Consider the following 16,501-nt stretch of genomic DNA (forward strand, 5'->3'; position numbering starts at 1 on the left):
CCAGATGCTCCTTGAACTCTGATAAGCAGACAAAATAGACATTCACCCATCGAGACTGATACACAAGAACTAGAGCTGCGTCAAGGCTATTAAATAATATGGAGAAAAACAAAACAAAACAACAACTCTGGTGGCAATACAGTGACATTTCATGGAACAGAGCATGGTGGAAAAGCAGAACAGATCTATCAAGTAAATGGTGGCTCGAAGGAGTCAAATGAGCCTTTAAGTATTTGAGTATTTCAACGAGATAAATGGGATTTGGATAACAAACAGAGCTTTAACGGGGCTGCAGTAGAGGTAAAGGAGTTTCTGCTGCACCCAACTTGCACTTCATTCTGCTCCTAGAATAATGGAAATGGATTGTCTAGATTAGGCTACCAAAGCCATCCGTCCACCTTCTATCCTATCTGTGCTGCCACCCCTACATACTGCAGCCAGTAGCAGATCTCTAGGGGAACAGGGAAGTTATGTGCACAGTAGTATTTCCTCCATATATCCTCAGTTTCCATCTTGGCTACCACAGAACTAATTATGCAGTCATTTCATGGAAGGGAAAGGGACAAGGGGAAAAAAAAAAACAACCCAGAACACACCACAACCGTAACATTAAAACACACACAACACCACCACAACAGATTTGTCAATTTGCAATTACTAAAACTTCAATCGGCGTTCTGACACCATAACTGTCCTAAAATAAGTATAAAAATACTAAGATGTCTCCAAATGTGGGACAGACACTGCCCTTCACAGTTTCTTCATTTTATTCTCTTGCAGTACACTTCTAATCTCCATAACAAAAAAGAACTTGATCCCCAAATACTATATACACTTGGTATTTTAATTTCTTGCAATACAGGGCATTTCAAAAAGATGGACCCAACATGTTACAATTACACAAAAATTTACAAACAGTTTAATGAGTTATCAAGTTTTAGTAACCTTTTTATAAATGCTCTAGGTTCTCTCCACTTGCTATATGGACTATTAGAGTCTCATTCATAAGCAGTTCATGGCTGCAGAGATATAGTGATTTCGAATTGGGTCCATCTTTTTGAAACACCCTTCACTTTTCCTTATCCTTACAGCCTAGCTGAATGACACTTGGCTGCCCCACAAAAAAAAAAAAAAAAGAATAAATAAATGGCAATGCATAATTTGGTAGTATTAGAGTCATTTTCTCTGGTGAAGAGCTAACATGTCAATATTATAGTTTGATGCATTTTGTTTCTAACCACTGAGAATTTATGTTTTTCACTTCAGGGGCAAAAGTAAATTCTTAGCACTTTTTCTTCTTAGGTTTACAGGTCTATTAGACCTAAGACAACAGCGCTTTCATTCTTTGCTTTCTCATACAGCACAAATTTTCTACAGGCAAGCAGACTACAGAAAGCACATAACCATGAAATTTGGCTCTAATATGAAAAATGCGCTCACTTTATTATTATATAACAATTTAAGCACAAAGTTGAAAAGACTACATATTAACCTCAGGTGTTGTATATCTGAAATAACTACACTACAGCAATGGAACAGTATAGACCAGGTTGATGGTGGGTTTGACTGCTCATGCACCAAACTGACTAGAAATGGGCAAACCCAATTCAACAATAAAAATTTTCCATAAGTTTTTGAAAATATTACTCTTTCTGCCAACATATCACCATTATATACAAGCAACAGACATTAACTGACAGAAATTAAGGTAAATCCAATTTCTTTCTACTACCACTAACCTCCGATAAAATCTTGCAATGTTCAAGAGTACTTTACAGCACAGGTCGTGTACACACATTACAGAATTCTAGGACTTCTTTGAAGTCATAGAACTGTTGCAGTTTGAGGCCAAAGTCCATAAATCATTATTATTTTTGCTTTCTGAATTGGAAGATAAAGATCTCAGTCTGACAGCTGCTCTGAAATACTGACAGGTGTGTGGTGACTCAAAAATGCCCTGTGCTGTATATTGCTGTGAAAGGAGAAACCAATTTAAGACTTCACTTGGGACTTCATTTTAGTACTATAATTGAATCTGATGCCAGAATGCAAAACAGCTACTTTCAGATGAGAATGATTTGCATAATATATATTGATATTTATAATATTGATATATGTCAGCATACACCAATCATGTACATCAATAAACAAGCAAGCTTTTTGTCCTAATGAAAAACTATATTACTTTGTTATGAACTGTTTTATAAACATCTTCATTTTTTACACCATTAGCTATTCCAAAACAATACATGTATTTGCATATATCACTGCATATGCAACTCCTTCTATTAAAGTCAGTTGCAAAATTCCTATTGACCGTAACAGAAGTCTTTGCCTTAAATTCAGCTATTTTTATTGCCTTCAGCATGATTAACAAGCACTGTTCTGTGCTATTTTTAATTTGGGAACTTCTGTGCTATTTTTAATTTAGGAACTTGCAGATCTTCTAATGTATTGGATGAAAAGGAGTAGCTATGCAGTGTTTCCAGTGTTTTACAGTACATATTTGAGAAAAAACAGCTTAAATGCTTATTCTTAAAGAGTCCACCAAGTAGTGGTTACCAAATCACTCAGCCAAAAAAAAAACAACACAAAACCATGCAATTTCAAATGAGGTTACAAAATGTTCAAACACACAACTTCGATATAAATTTGAACTAAAAGTGCACCCAATTCTGAAAATGTAAACAAACCAATAAATAGTAAATAGCTACCGTGATAAAAAAATAAATGGATTTAGACATATATATATATATACACACATATTTTTAAATAAACTAGTGACACAGAAATCTAGGAATTTTAAGACTACCAGTAGAAAACAAGGTTATATGTAATGGCACGGATTTGATCATCACCAGTTAAGTCAAAATACTAATGTTATTGTGGAGGATCAATTCAAACTAGCAAAAGGTGCACGGCGCATACAGTAATCTTGGATTTTTTCTTTCACCTGAGTGATAAAGAAGAAAGACCTGCAACTGAAGAATAAAGAAACTACTGCAAAGAACTATTTATGAGTACTACTGAGAGAAGTCTTTCCATGGATACTTATGTTTCCTCTTTGCATTTTGGGGGCATTATTCATGAAATATTGGGACAACCAGACTTCTAATTCACAGAGGAATAAGCTAGTGAAACAAAGATGATACCAGATATTTTGAATAGTCTTAGTACGGGATGCTTACTAGCTACGGATAAAAAGCACTAGGATTTTGTTCTCAGAGCTGAAAAAAAGATGCAAAATCTTTGACCAAATATGATGATACAACGTCAGTAACATTTTTGTTTACACAAATGCATCATCTTCAATCTTAAGTCATTGCCAAATAAGTTTAAAAATAGATATAAAAATCTGATATACAAGATCTTTTGTAATCATAACAAGGTTTTGCTGATAAAGGTAAGTAAAGCACAGCTTCATTATTGGTCTGGTCCACTGTGTTTGGTTAGAGGTATTCAAGTGTTTGTTCTAACTGGTGAAGGTATTGCAGTGTATTCAGATCTCTTACCCAGTATGTTTTCCATCAAGTGGGAACTGTCTTCATGTCTGTACCATGGTAGGAGGAATGAAAACTCAGTGCATAAACTAGTCTTCAACGAAAACCAACTTCTGCTGCTTTTCACTTTTCCAGCCCAACTTACAAGAATCACTATATTTAGCAAATCCTTCATTTTCTTTTTTTTTTTTTCCCCAAAAAAGGTAGTTCCTTTAGGAAACAATAATTTTCATCTTGAAATAGAGCTGCTTCTTGTTTAGGTAGAAAAGTACAGCAATCTTGCCATTATCAAACAAGAAACCATCTTTTACATCCATATGGGCTGTGACTTGCAGCCCATTCACAAAACACCTGACTTTTTCAGTGATTCTCAGGAAACCCCAGTATTACTTTGCCTGCCTGGAATTATTATTAATGGCAGTATACTTTTCACAGAGTGATAAGGAAGATTTTCAAAGTGGTTTGTTTGTTTGTTTGTTTGGTGTGTTTTGGTTGGGTTTTTTTTGTGGGTGGGGGTTTTTTGGTTCTGTTTTGCTTGTTTGTTTTTTAATGCCAGTGTAGATAAGTCTACTGGGACAAAATAGTTTAGGATGCAGCACACATTCAGAACACCACCATCACCACCTCCCCTGCAAGTTATAAAACAAAAAACGCCAAGGTTTTCTGAAAGCTGTTCTTCTATCTAAGCATTTAGATTTAGAAAGTAAACTAGTCCAAGAAGAGCTTATATTCCCACATTTGGACGTAATTCAGTAATTTAGCAGAGTAAGCAGCCCAACATATTCAATATTAAGAGACTGAGAACAAGTAAATCAAGATGACAAATAATCTACCCATAAATGCTAATCTTTTTCCAACAATTTAATTGGTATTGCTCATGTGATGATAAGTCTGTATTTGTCAAGTGTCACAAAAAGTGTCTACCCATATTAGCTATGTTAGCATACTCTGAATTTTCACCAAAAAAAAGCGTAATAACTATGCACTCTGCGAGGCTCTATACTACTGCAGAAAACAAAATGTGTTCTGTTCAATTTGAAAGTCAGGAAACGTAAGTTATCATAGCCTTAAGTTAAAAAAACACACACTTAAGTAATGTAATTAAAAATGTGTTACACCTGGGACAGACAAAGCAGTCAGATCGTTTTTGCAGATTCTCTTGAAACTTGAACTCTAGACAGACATAAAAAAAAAAAAAAAAAACCCACACACGAAAAGAGGGTGGTTTTTCGGTTTTGGGGGTTTTTTTTGTCTCTAAATTGGAGAAGCAAAAATGCTTTGGCTTTTCTTTTAAGACACATTGTAATAAATAGTTTCAAGCTGTCACTTACGATTCCTCATACATGCTCCACATGCTCCGCAGCTAAAGGCCAGTCGGAGCAAGTTTTAGGTCACAACTGCATCGTTTACACTTGGGAATAATTACATGGATGTTTTAGCATGCAAAGGGCTCAGAGGAATATACATTTTTAACTAAACAGTTTAGAGAAACATCGCACATGGAAACTCTGGCAATTCATGGGAGTGTGGATCACCACGTTCTCCATTTGGCCCCAGGTTGGAAGACATGCGGGCTTTCTGTATGTCAAGCCCTCTCCTACAAACTCAGACTTTCCCCCCCCCACCACGTATAATTTGCATTCATGGGTTCTGTCATCATTTGCAGCATTATCTAAATAAAAGTGCCAGCTATTTTTGGAGATAATACATCAATAACTTGTGTACAAATAACTGATGCTGATTTTTGGGGGCAACAGTCCCATTCTTCCCCTCCCCTCCCCTTTTTGTTTAAAAGGTTTCTGTAAATTACAATTCCAGTTCTACAGCTGCATATTTGTTTGATATATTATCTATGAAAGGCGTGACCATGACTGTAATACTAATGTTGGTAAGCGTTCAGTGCAGTCTTAAGTTTCACATGAAGCAGAAATATCTCAAGGAGAGCAGTGAGAAGGAGAATGACAAGATTGATCACCACCTACCATTAACACTGGTAGGGCATTAACACTGAGCATGACTTAACATGAACTGTATCTGCTCATAAATATTAAAAAAGCCCTAGACTTTTTTTTTTAAGCTATAGTGTTTTAAAAAGTAGTTTTTCAACAAACTTTATCACTAGCAAGAACAGCTTGTAATTATACTGACCAACTATGACACTAAATCTGCATTACTCATTATCCAGCTCCCTTGGTATATGAACTTCTTCATTAATTTAGCATTTTTTAAATTTTGGTTAGGAATACTTTAGGCAGTAGACAAAATTTAAAGGAAAGAGTGAGTTGAGAGTAAATAAAAATTATTAATAATTTGTCTATATAGCACATATGGCAATAAACTTCCTGCCCATAACAAACAGCACATATCTTAATAAACTAAAGAGATACAGGATTTTGAACTCTCCTTACCAATGTATTGTCTAAATATGGTCTTAGAGTGTCTTACCATTGCACATGCCTTGATTGTAAACTGTAGCATCTTTGGTTGGTTGTTTGTTATGCGAGCCTGTACTGTAACAGATAACACAGTTTTAACAACTGACTCCCGAGTTATCTGCATTCCAAACTCTAACCAGCTTAGCTAAGCTTTTGGACACACTACTAGGAATTTCTATTTCATACATTTTTCTGAAGAGACAGGACCTTTGCAATATGGTCATCTGGGGCAGGGTAGTGGTGTGGAGAGAATCTCATTTGTGGTCATGTTCATGGATTTGCATGCAAAGTAATTTGAATGTGTGTCTTCTATAAATTATATACAGACATTTAAGTATTTCTTACTAATTCTTAAAGTGACAAAAATATAAATTCATGCTCCATGTTTATTTGCTTTTTTTTCTGTGACTGAATGAATACAGAGCATCATCAATTTAAATAGTCTTTCATACCACCAACTAAAACATGAAGCTCATAGAAGTAGAAGAAAATATACCAAAAATCCAAGTATATTCAAAACATCCAAATATATCCGAAAACCACCTTCAAAACCCTAACTTTTAAAGAAATCAGCCTTAAAAATAATCCAATCTCACATCCTTTTCAAAGTAAGATTAAACTCAGAGATCTGTCGTCTTTCCATTTAAAAGTCCTTTCTCATCTCTTCACATTCAACTTTTTTTTTCATCAATTTATTTAGAAGCTTAACTACAGAAAGAAAAAAAATAAATCAATTAACTGTCCAATACATTCTGAAGTTCTTTGTCTCCATGCAGTAGTGGAAGCAGAGGAAGGACACAAGAGGAAGAGGGAATTATGTGAAGAAATTACAGCTGAGAAAGACTACTTAAATAGTAGCATTTTTCCTGACTTCAGAATAACAAAAGTTAGGAATAAAAAACCCAAGGTACATTATTCAAGCCCAAAGCTCATTCCTCTACAGAGAAGCAAAGAACCACTTGTTTACCTAATTAAATCTGGTAGAGGAGAAAGGAGTGAGACTTGTCACATCACAGGTATGAAGAAAAAAACCCAACATTTCATGGAAAACAAAACTCCTGAAATTGTGGTACTTCATCACAAGGAAAATCGTTATAGTAGCAATTCAAACATAGTCATAGAATTTGAATACAGTGATTACGAACACAATAGAGAACGGCCACTTTGAATAGATCCCCATTCATAAAGGTGGAAGAGTCTTCACAAAAGGCTGATCGTGGTAAGAATTTTTCTGAAAAGCAGTTCAACAGCACATGAAATCATAGATGGACAAGTCTGAGGGGCTCTGCTGCCTTTTACCTTAACAAGGTGCAACTTTGTAATATTAAGGTAATGAGACAGAAGCTGAAAGAACTTCAAAAGATGACCAATATATAGGCACAAGAATGTGCTACATCACTCCAATTAAGTGCAACAAAATGCCTGTGCATATTCAGTTGCAAAACCAAATAAACAAAAAAATAAGTCAGTGGATAAAATGTGAGGGACGGTTTTAAACCATGAAGTAGGATTAAATATATGGAGTTCAAGACAATAATTGCACAGAGATAAAACAATACAAGGTTTACTTAAATCAGTATTTTCTATTTTCTAATTATTTAAAATTGTGAAATAGCTGTTCAGCAAGAATTCTTAAATAACTACAGGGGCAGAAATCAACTCTTGTTAGAATACCGTTCTTTCTCCCAGCAGGCTTTCAGAAACAGAGGTGCAAATACACTTTGAAGAAGACAGAAAAAGAGTGAGCTATTCCCATTCCCATACCAGACAAAAATTCCTCTTAAGAGCTCTATCAAGCAATTCCTCCTCGCGTAGTCTTTCCTGTAACTCTGCTAGCCCCAGCTGTCACTGAAGGCAGCAATTTGGATCTCTTCAAAGTTTCTCAGAGACCGAAGTTCATGTCGGCAGCAGTAGTGGTTCGAAGATAGGAAGGCAGGAGAAAAAAGAAGAAAAAACCAAGAGCAAGCACCACACCTGCGCAGGGCAGGGTGACCACTGCAGCTGCAGACCCCTGGCCACAGCCACCTACAGCTCACAGCCCCAGCCCTGCTCCCACCTGCAGCAGCATTAGTAGGTCATACACATGGCAGAGCATTAGTTTGCTGTGTTACGGTTTTCTTTAAGCTTCAACCAAGCAAGCTGGAGTAGCATATACAACTGCGTACTGTGCCTGCAACCAATTTTTGACTGAGTCTTGTACTGTCCTCTCCTGTATTCCTCTCTGCCTGACTCTCCCCCATCCCCAACAAACTCACACACAAAAAAAGCCCTCCCGTTTAGGGAGACTGGAAGTACTGTAAGGACTTGCACCTGCTTAGAACTTCATTGAAATCTTCTGGCGTGCTCAACATTAATCACTGAGGACTAACAGAAATATACACACATATTATGACTACATATGCTGGTTTGTTTTTTTTTTTTTACATTTAAAGTCAAGCTAAATACACTTAGAAGAATGCTTGCACTGTGTATTCAAATACAATGATTTTCTTATTCTCCTGTAAAGGAAATTAGGAACAAAAGAGGAGATAGTGCCACACTTCTAAAAGAATAAATATGCAAAACTACAGCGAAAAAAAGGAGAAGGAAAACTCTGTAATACATACCAAGACGATTTGCAAGTGTTACATACCCATTTATTAACCTGAAATATCAAGATCTCCCAGAAGAGTGTATCTGCTGGTCAGAAATAGCTTAGCAACTTTGCCCATGCAAATCCCTTTATTCTACCAGCACTCTGCAGCTATCTCAAGCAAACTTCAAAGAATTCAGCTTCATCAGAACAGCAAAAAATGAAATCATACCTCCTCAGCCTGAATGAAATTGCAGACAGGGAGCAAAACACCAGATAAGAAAAAGAGAAGACATGAAAACACAACTAGCACTACGTTTTAAAAAAAAAAAAAAAAAAATCAGCTTGTTAGACAGAAACATTTCTCACCTTCCAGAGCCTCCACCTGTTCCTCCCCGCTCCCTGTGAGCTCTACGGGCTTTCTCCGGCCCCGGCGCCCGGGCGCAGCCCCCCGCCCCCCGCCGCGGGGCTTCCCCCGCTCCCTGCCCCATCCTTCCCTTCCCCGCTCCGCGCCAGAGGCTCCGCAGCCGCCCAGCCCTCCCATCCTACGGCTAAGAATACTTTTCTGTGGATTCCTGCCTCTATAAACTTACTCACTCACAGGCATATTAAGTGCCCGCTTTGATATCACAGCGTAACAAATGACTGTGACAACTCCACTGCACAGCCCTTCCTCCAGAGCAGCACCCTGTCAAATCTCTGCCTGAACCAAAATCAATTTTTCCACTAAGTGCTGCTGGGCAATGCTCCGGCCCTGTGCCCAGAGCCCAGACAGGGTCATCTGTGCAACCCCATGGCCCAGGGGTCCGTGGGTTCCCTGGTGTGAAATTACTGTCCCGGCTGGGACTGTTTGTGTGCTTGTGGGAGCCAAGAAAGTGTTGTCAAAGTCTCTTTCACTGCTAGGAGGTGATCTGAAACTACACTAAGCCTTGTAAAAATCCTCTTTGTTGATCATACTCCTTATATTTGACCAGTGACTGTTAAATTGGTAAAACTACCGCGGGGCTCAAGACATGCTACTTGCCTTATACAAGAGAATAGAAAACATACAGGTCTGAAACCAACAGATGAACAGATTTGGAGTAAGAGCACTGCTGGGTCTACGTGTAAATATAGACTGATGTCCTTCCAGCGGTTTAAAGCCAGCAATTCATTACTTTCAATTAAATCCTTAGTTGCGTACCTGGCATTTACTTTGTTTTTCTTTCTCACGTATTATCTTTGTCTTTTGAAAAGTGTTTATTATCTGTTTAACATCAAACCAGCAGCAAACAGTGTATGCTCTAAAACAAAGTGGGAAATAACACGTTTGCCTCATCACAGATACATGGACCTTTATTCAAATGGTTGATTGCTTTTCAATTGCAGCACAGCAGGCAATCATCTATTCTGCCAAATGTGTCACCCAATGTCACCAAGAGCAGGAAATGTGCATCACAGAGACAGCAGTTTTGAAAAGGTCATAGTTTGAACAGCCTTTCACACATTTTAATGCTTATTTGAAATGTAGCTTGCTGAACATCACCAGGGGCTAGCTTAGTTCACAAGCAGACAAAACAACCTGAGTATTGCTCACTCGTCATTGAAAAAACAGTCTGATTAGTTTTAGCAACAATGACCAAAATAAGCAAAACTTTCAGTTAAATTATTGACTGGAATTTTCCTTTCACTTAGTTAAAAATTAGAAAGGCTGTAGGATTTGTTCTCAAGAACTAAGGTAGTAATTCCTGTATCACACAATAATATTAACTGTTCCTTTTCAAATGAAGAACAGATTTGTCAATTTTGAGTTAATAGTATAGTAAAAGACTTTTGTTTCCTGTATAGGCATATGTGTCTTTCCCTGAGATTAAATATGCTCCTATACAAAACAACATTATAAACTGAAAATTTAACTTATCCTCTGATCAAGAAGCTGGTACTAAAAAGGTCATTCAATTTTACATGGTACAAACTAGCATACCATAATGCAGATACTTTACATTTCCCGTGTTGGGCATTGAAACAACACTGTTTTCTTGTTGGGTTTTTTTAATCCAAAGCCCTCCCTGCAGCAAAGAGCTGTGATGGCTTTCTGCTACCTTCCCCAGGGACCTCTACTAGAAAAAGTATAGCGTAGACATTGAGCAGCATTTAAACCATATGATTAAAGTGCAGCATCATTACTGTTCAAGGAAAGCTAAAAAAGACATGTCAAGCATTTTCAGTTTAACCAGCCATATTTGCTCCTGGTAAATTTGACATTGCCCATTTTTTCCACATTGTTACTAAGGAACTGTGGTGAGTTGACCCTGGATGGCACGTAACTGCCCACGTGGTTGCTTGCTCAGCCCCTCAGGAATTCAGAAGGAATTCAATAAGGAATTCATCCACTAATTCCCACCAGCAGGCAGATGCCCAGCCACCCCCTGGCAACAAGCACACATAAAAGGGCCATGCCTTAACCACCAGTGTCCTCCCTTCCTTCTCCTTTCCCCCAGCTGTTATTGCTGAACAACATGTCGTATGGTATGGGATATCCCTTCGGACATTTCAGGTCAGCTGTCCCAGCCATGTCCCCTTCCAACTTCTGCTTTGAGAGGAGCAAAGTGGGAAAAAGAAAAGGCCTTGGTGCTGTGCAAGCCTTGTTCAGCAGTAACAAAAACCCAACAGTGTCCTGGTCCCCCATCTACAAGACGATGATAATTTTTATATACAGAATTTCTAATTCAATTTCTTTGACAAAAGTATTAAAAAACTAATCTTTTCCATGACCTTTACCTCTGTGGAACATAAACACATAAAATTTAACAGTTTAAGGGTTATTAAGGCAGGCTATGATCTTTACAAACCAAATGACCCATGAGTGGATTTCTGAAAGAAAACAAACAAACTTCAAAATGTAAGTATCATTCCAAAAGGTATGCAATAACTGAGAACAATGTTTTAGAAACAGTAAAAAGGAGTCTTAAAAATAATATGTTTACAAAGAATAGACATCTACATGGTGAAGTAACACCATTTGCTTCTGGAGCTTGTTAAATTAAAATCATAATCTTGTGATATCTCATGACTTAATTCTGCCATTTTAAGTTAGCTTTAAAGTGATGGATAGCAAAATGCACCATGTATACACCTCTTTTTTCAGAGCAGAATTGAGCCTATTTGCTCCATATATTCAGAAGTTGTGTCTTTTTCTGGAGTTTGAGTTAACCCAAAATATCTACAATTATAAAAACCACCATAAAAGCTAGGCTGTACTAAAATGAAAAGGCAAAATACTTTTCCAGATCTCTTAGGAGAGAATATAGTTGATATAACTTCCAGCTAGTGGTAATTTGCCCTTAATATAAACATGGTAAAAATATTACTTTTTTTCTTGGATAATATTAGAAATTGATAAAACCAAGTAGCATTGCTACATGTGAATTAATCTAAGGCTATAATAATAGATAGCATTGCTACATGCAAATTAATCTAGGGCTATAGTAACAGATAATCGTTAAACACTTCAGAAACAGAAGCTACAGAATTAATTGTACAGAAAACATAAAGATCATTTTAAACTACTGTTCAAGAAAACACTGTCTACAAGAACATCTATAGAGTTCCATAACTGCCACACTTGTGGTTTAGCTGTTGCATTTCTTCCCATCAGGAAATGGCAGAAAGTTAAACTGCAAACTGTGGTCATCGCAGCTACCAAGTCACTGTCAGTTCTTTGAATGTTTTAGCTACTGAAGTGCAGAAACTTTTTGAATGAAAATGTAAATCCTGCTATAATTTTCATTGTATATGTAATTTCCAAAGGAAGCCTAGTTTTCTTACACATTAATAAAGTTTGTTATACATCATACTTTCTTAAGTAAAGTGCATTTTCTGCCTTTTATAGCCTTCTTTGTCCTGCTTTTTAGGGCTCATCCTATTTTCATCTTAAAGAATCAGACATACAATAATATCAACAGCTTGAGACCTTGTAAAATTAACATCCTCTTTTCTCTCATTACTACCATCTCATTAATAAGCATCATATAAAACCAAAACAAAACAAGGGGGAAAACAACTTCTGGGGAAGAAAAAATCTTCCAGAAAGTTTTTCCTGGGTAACAATACTTGATAAAGCTAAAAATTAATTACATTTGGAATACTTTGCCTCATACTAAATTTTAAAGTCTTAAATGTCTTACGTGTTTTCCTGAGTGAAATTCACAAAGTTTAACACATTCATGTTGGTTTTCATTCATGTAGTAGTCACTAGTGGCTGTACACAGACACAGTTGCTTTTAACTGTTTGATGATGTAATATTAAACAAGCTTGCTGTTAACAGATACAGCAGCGCTCTCTACTCAACAGTCTGTCTTTTTATTTGTTACATGCACAACCTCAACATGTGTGTGCCCATTTACAGAAAAATATTATGTCTTTGTGCTTAGGCTTTTATAGAACAATTACAACTAGGAGAAAATAATTGTATGTGTAGTGGTATGCAGGACATGAAAAGTGCATGCAAAGAACAAAGACATGAAGTCAGAATATTCAGAGTAATTGAACAAAGTGTTAAGTGCACCATCTGAAGTTGTCTTGGTACCATCTGACTCCTGCAGCTAACGCAGGAACCATACCAAGTGCTAATGACTAAACTTGGCAGACTTTCAAGGTCTGAGGTTGGTTTGTTTGGGTGTTTTTTTCCTATAAATGGACAAGTTATCATTTTAGTTCAGCATTTGCTTAACTTCAGGACTGTAAAAATTAGAAGCCGTGTTGTGTGTTTTGTGTGCCTCTATCCATTTGTTTACTGAAATCACGGACATACCATTTTACAGTACAGACATTACCAGATAACTCACGAGTAACTCTTTCTAGATTATTGGATCTACACTGATACAAAAGTAGAGTGAGAGATCTACGTTCGTTATTAAATTCATGCATGGTAAACAGCAGATTCTTAAAAACAGTACTGACAGCAAACTAAGTTCATACCGAACAAAGAAATAAATATATAAACAAATAACTAAACAACTGACAAAAAGTGTTTAGTAGATAGTGATTTTTCTAACCTTATTTTTAATATTATATTTTAATAAAAAGGAAAAATCTATCTTGACGGTTTCTCAGACAGTATTTAGTGCTTCTGATTGTAAAATAATGTTCAATCTCATAATGATATCTAGCAGACTCCTTTTTAAGACAAAACAGCTCACAAGAAACAGCAGATAAAGTATTATTTTTTTTCCCAATTTTCAATTCAGTCTCTAGAATCTAAAGATCAATGGCAAGGGCACATACACTTATTTCTTACTTCTGAACTCAACCTCAAGATCTTTCTGGCTCCCATAAGTTTTTTTTTTCTTTATTACAATTTGTGGGAGGAAGGAAGAACTTTTGCTGCAGTTCACGCTTCTTGGGAGACAGCCGTTCACTTGAAAAAAGTCAGTGTAATGCTTTGAAAACCAATTTGTCATGACTGAACTTGCGTTTGGTGGAAGATAGAAATTTAAGTCAAACATCTTAACCATGTGATTTTGGTTCCTAAGTTCACATCAAAGGACATACACAAAGAGTAAGTAAAACATCTGGTTCCTTTTGTTTATTTGGTTCAACCAAAGCATTTAGAAAAAAGGCATGTCTGTGTTATGATCTTATGTGTTAAGAATCTACATGTCTATCATGACTTGCTTTCAATACTAAGTCATTTGAGATGTTTTCTAGTACCAAGAATATCTTCCTACTCATATGATGTACCATTCCATTGCTAATAACTCATTAAAAAAAAAAAAGAAAAAAGAAAACCAAAATGACAACCATTCATATTTTAACCTGTTGAAATTTGAAACACTTCTCTGTCAGAGTTCTATTGAACTCTGCTCTTTAGTTTGTGGTGTTCAAAGTTTCTGGTGGACTTGAATTAAGCATTCAGTGATCATGTGGAAAATAATTCAGCTTCAGATTACTCTAATAAAATGAGGGAACTAAATAAGGCAACTGTTTTGCAAAATAAAACAAAACACTGAAGCCTTGTACTGAACTACAGGCTTTATCGTCTTCAATACCAAAAAAACAAAATTCAGCTTTGCAATGTAAAGTAATGCAAGGATGTGTGTGTTGCTTTATTGTTTTTCCACAAGAAGCCTTGTGTTGCACAGTTATGTTTCTTCCCTGTCTTAACTTTCCTAATATTTTCCAAGATAATCCAGTTTTGCATTAATTCATTCAGGTGCAAATTCTAGGCCTTGAATAGCCTAAGTTTCTACTCCAGGTAGAAAAAAAGAATCATAAGAGACTTGAAGACAGCAGTAGAAATTCATTCTTGAGATTATGAAATTTTGTGAGCAAGATTAATTCCCTCAAGCAGGCAGTTGTTAAAAAAACCCCTAGTGACAAGCACTGGAATGTGAGGAAAGACTAGCATTTCTACATTCCTGCTACAATAAAAGAAACATTAGAAAATAAAGAGCTATGTAAAGAAATTCAGTGTTTATTTTTCTGCTATTGTTGCTGAGCCATTCTGAAACAGTCTCATTGAAAGGGTAGGTTTCCTGAAGTCAATGCAAAAACAAAGAAGAAAAGCTAAATGTTGCATTCATGTGAAGAAATGGGAGGAAAATAGGTCTATAAACCCTACACTGAAGTACAAAACAGTAGAATACCTAAAACCCAAAGGCCAGGATGATTCTCGTGTTAAATAAAACTATGAAATTCAATGAAATGAAATCTACTCTAAAGTGAAATCTACTCTTAAAAAGACAATATTGGAAGTATGCATGAAATAACACATAATTCATCTTATAGAATACCTCATAAAATCAACTCAAATAGCATTCAAAACTAGAATTATTTTCACTCCAGTGCTGATACAGTCTTTCAGAAATAAACGTCAACAAAATTTGAGGCTAAACTGAACAATGCATTTTTTGAATATGTGTGATAACATCTATCACCAGGCAAATAAGTCTATATCCATATATTAGTATACATATCCAACTATTTTATAAACTGTTAGTTCCAAGCTATTACATAACTGAATTTATGGAATATTGACATGTGCTACGATGTTCTGAGTATAAAATATATTGTAATGTGTGTAATTCTGAAGAAGGGAAAACAAGAAAGTTAAATGTGAGGTGAAAAGAGCTGTTATTGACAGTTATTTGTTAAGGATACTGTAGCATAATTCACATAGCTTGTGTGTAAACAGAGATGCATGAAGAGCAAAGGACAGTCTTAGTCTTCTGTGTATTTTAGAGAGAGAGAGATGTTATCCTGGAACTCTTTGATTGGTTTTCCTAATACCACTTTCTTTCTGGAAAGTGAAATGGAAGTATAGCAGGGTAGAATAATTTTTTTCCATCCAACTCATAAAAAAATAGATCTGCTTTATTGGTGTGACTCTCAGCTGTCCTTAGAGTAGAACAGAAGAGCGAATATCTCTTTTTGGGCAAATAAGGTATTCCAGTCAAGCATTACCTGTTCCTTCCCTCCAAAAAGCTTCTTTCCTTTCTATGATCTTCTCCTTTGTTCCACTAAGAAAGAAAGGAAACTTTCCTCTTTCTGAGATTAACAATTCACAAACACCTACACCTTTTTGCTTAGTCAAAACCTTCTTAACATGACAAGCTTTGGCAGGTAGCTTTGTTATCCTGTGTTTATTTATTCTTACATTTGTGGTAGTGCAATAATGAAATCCATCATTATGTGATGCCGGAAGTTGTGACAGAAAGTCATCTGTCTATTGTGGTCTACCCAGGCCAATCTTTCCAACTAACAAACAACGCATGATCTGTTGACATTTGGAATATATTTTGTATTGCCGCTATGTGAGAAATGTGTAGTTTGTAAACATCATATACCTAAGAACTATATAGAGAGGAGAAATACACTATTTCACAACTCTACAAATTAAAAGTGATGCATATACAAGAAGGATGCTTATAGCTTGGTTTCAAACAAGACCAGCTTCAGAACGAGCTTCCAATGACCTGTAGACAAGTCAAACAACTGAGTAGAATATTTCTGA

At 36.2% G+C, this 16,501-nt stretch overlaps 1 protein-coding gene across 3 annotated transcripts in view; it reads right to left on the bottom strand.

Annotated features, from left to right (window-relative positions):
* FSTL5 (follistatin like 5) overlaps positions 1 to 16,501 on the bottom strand; it is a 274,054-nt gene that overhangs the window by 207,899 nt on the left and 49,654 nt on the right. The gene's annotated exons all lie outside the window — the stretch shown is intronic.

The sequence above is a fragment of the Caloenas nicobarica genome, chromosome 4, assembly GCF_036013445.1.
Source record: "Caloenas nicobarica isolate bCalNic1 chromosome 4, bCalNic1.hap1, whole genome shotgun sequence".
Classification (NCBI taxonomy): Eukaryota; Metazoa; Chordata; class Aves; order Columbiformes; family Columbidae; genus Caloenas; species Caloenas nicobarica.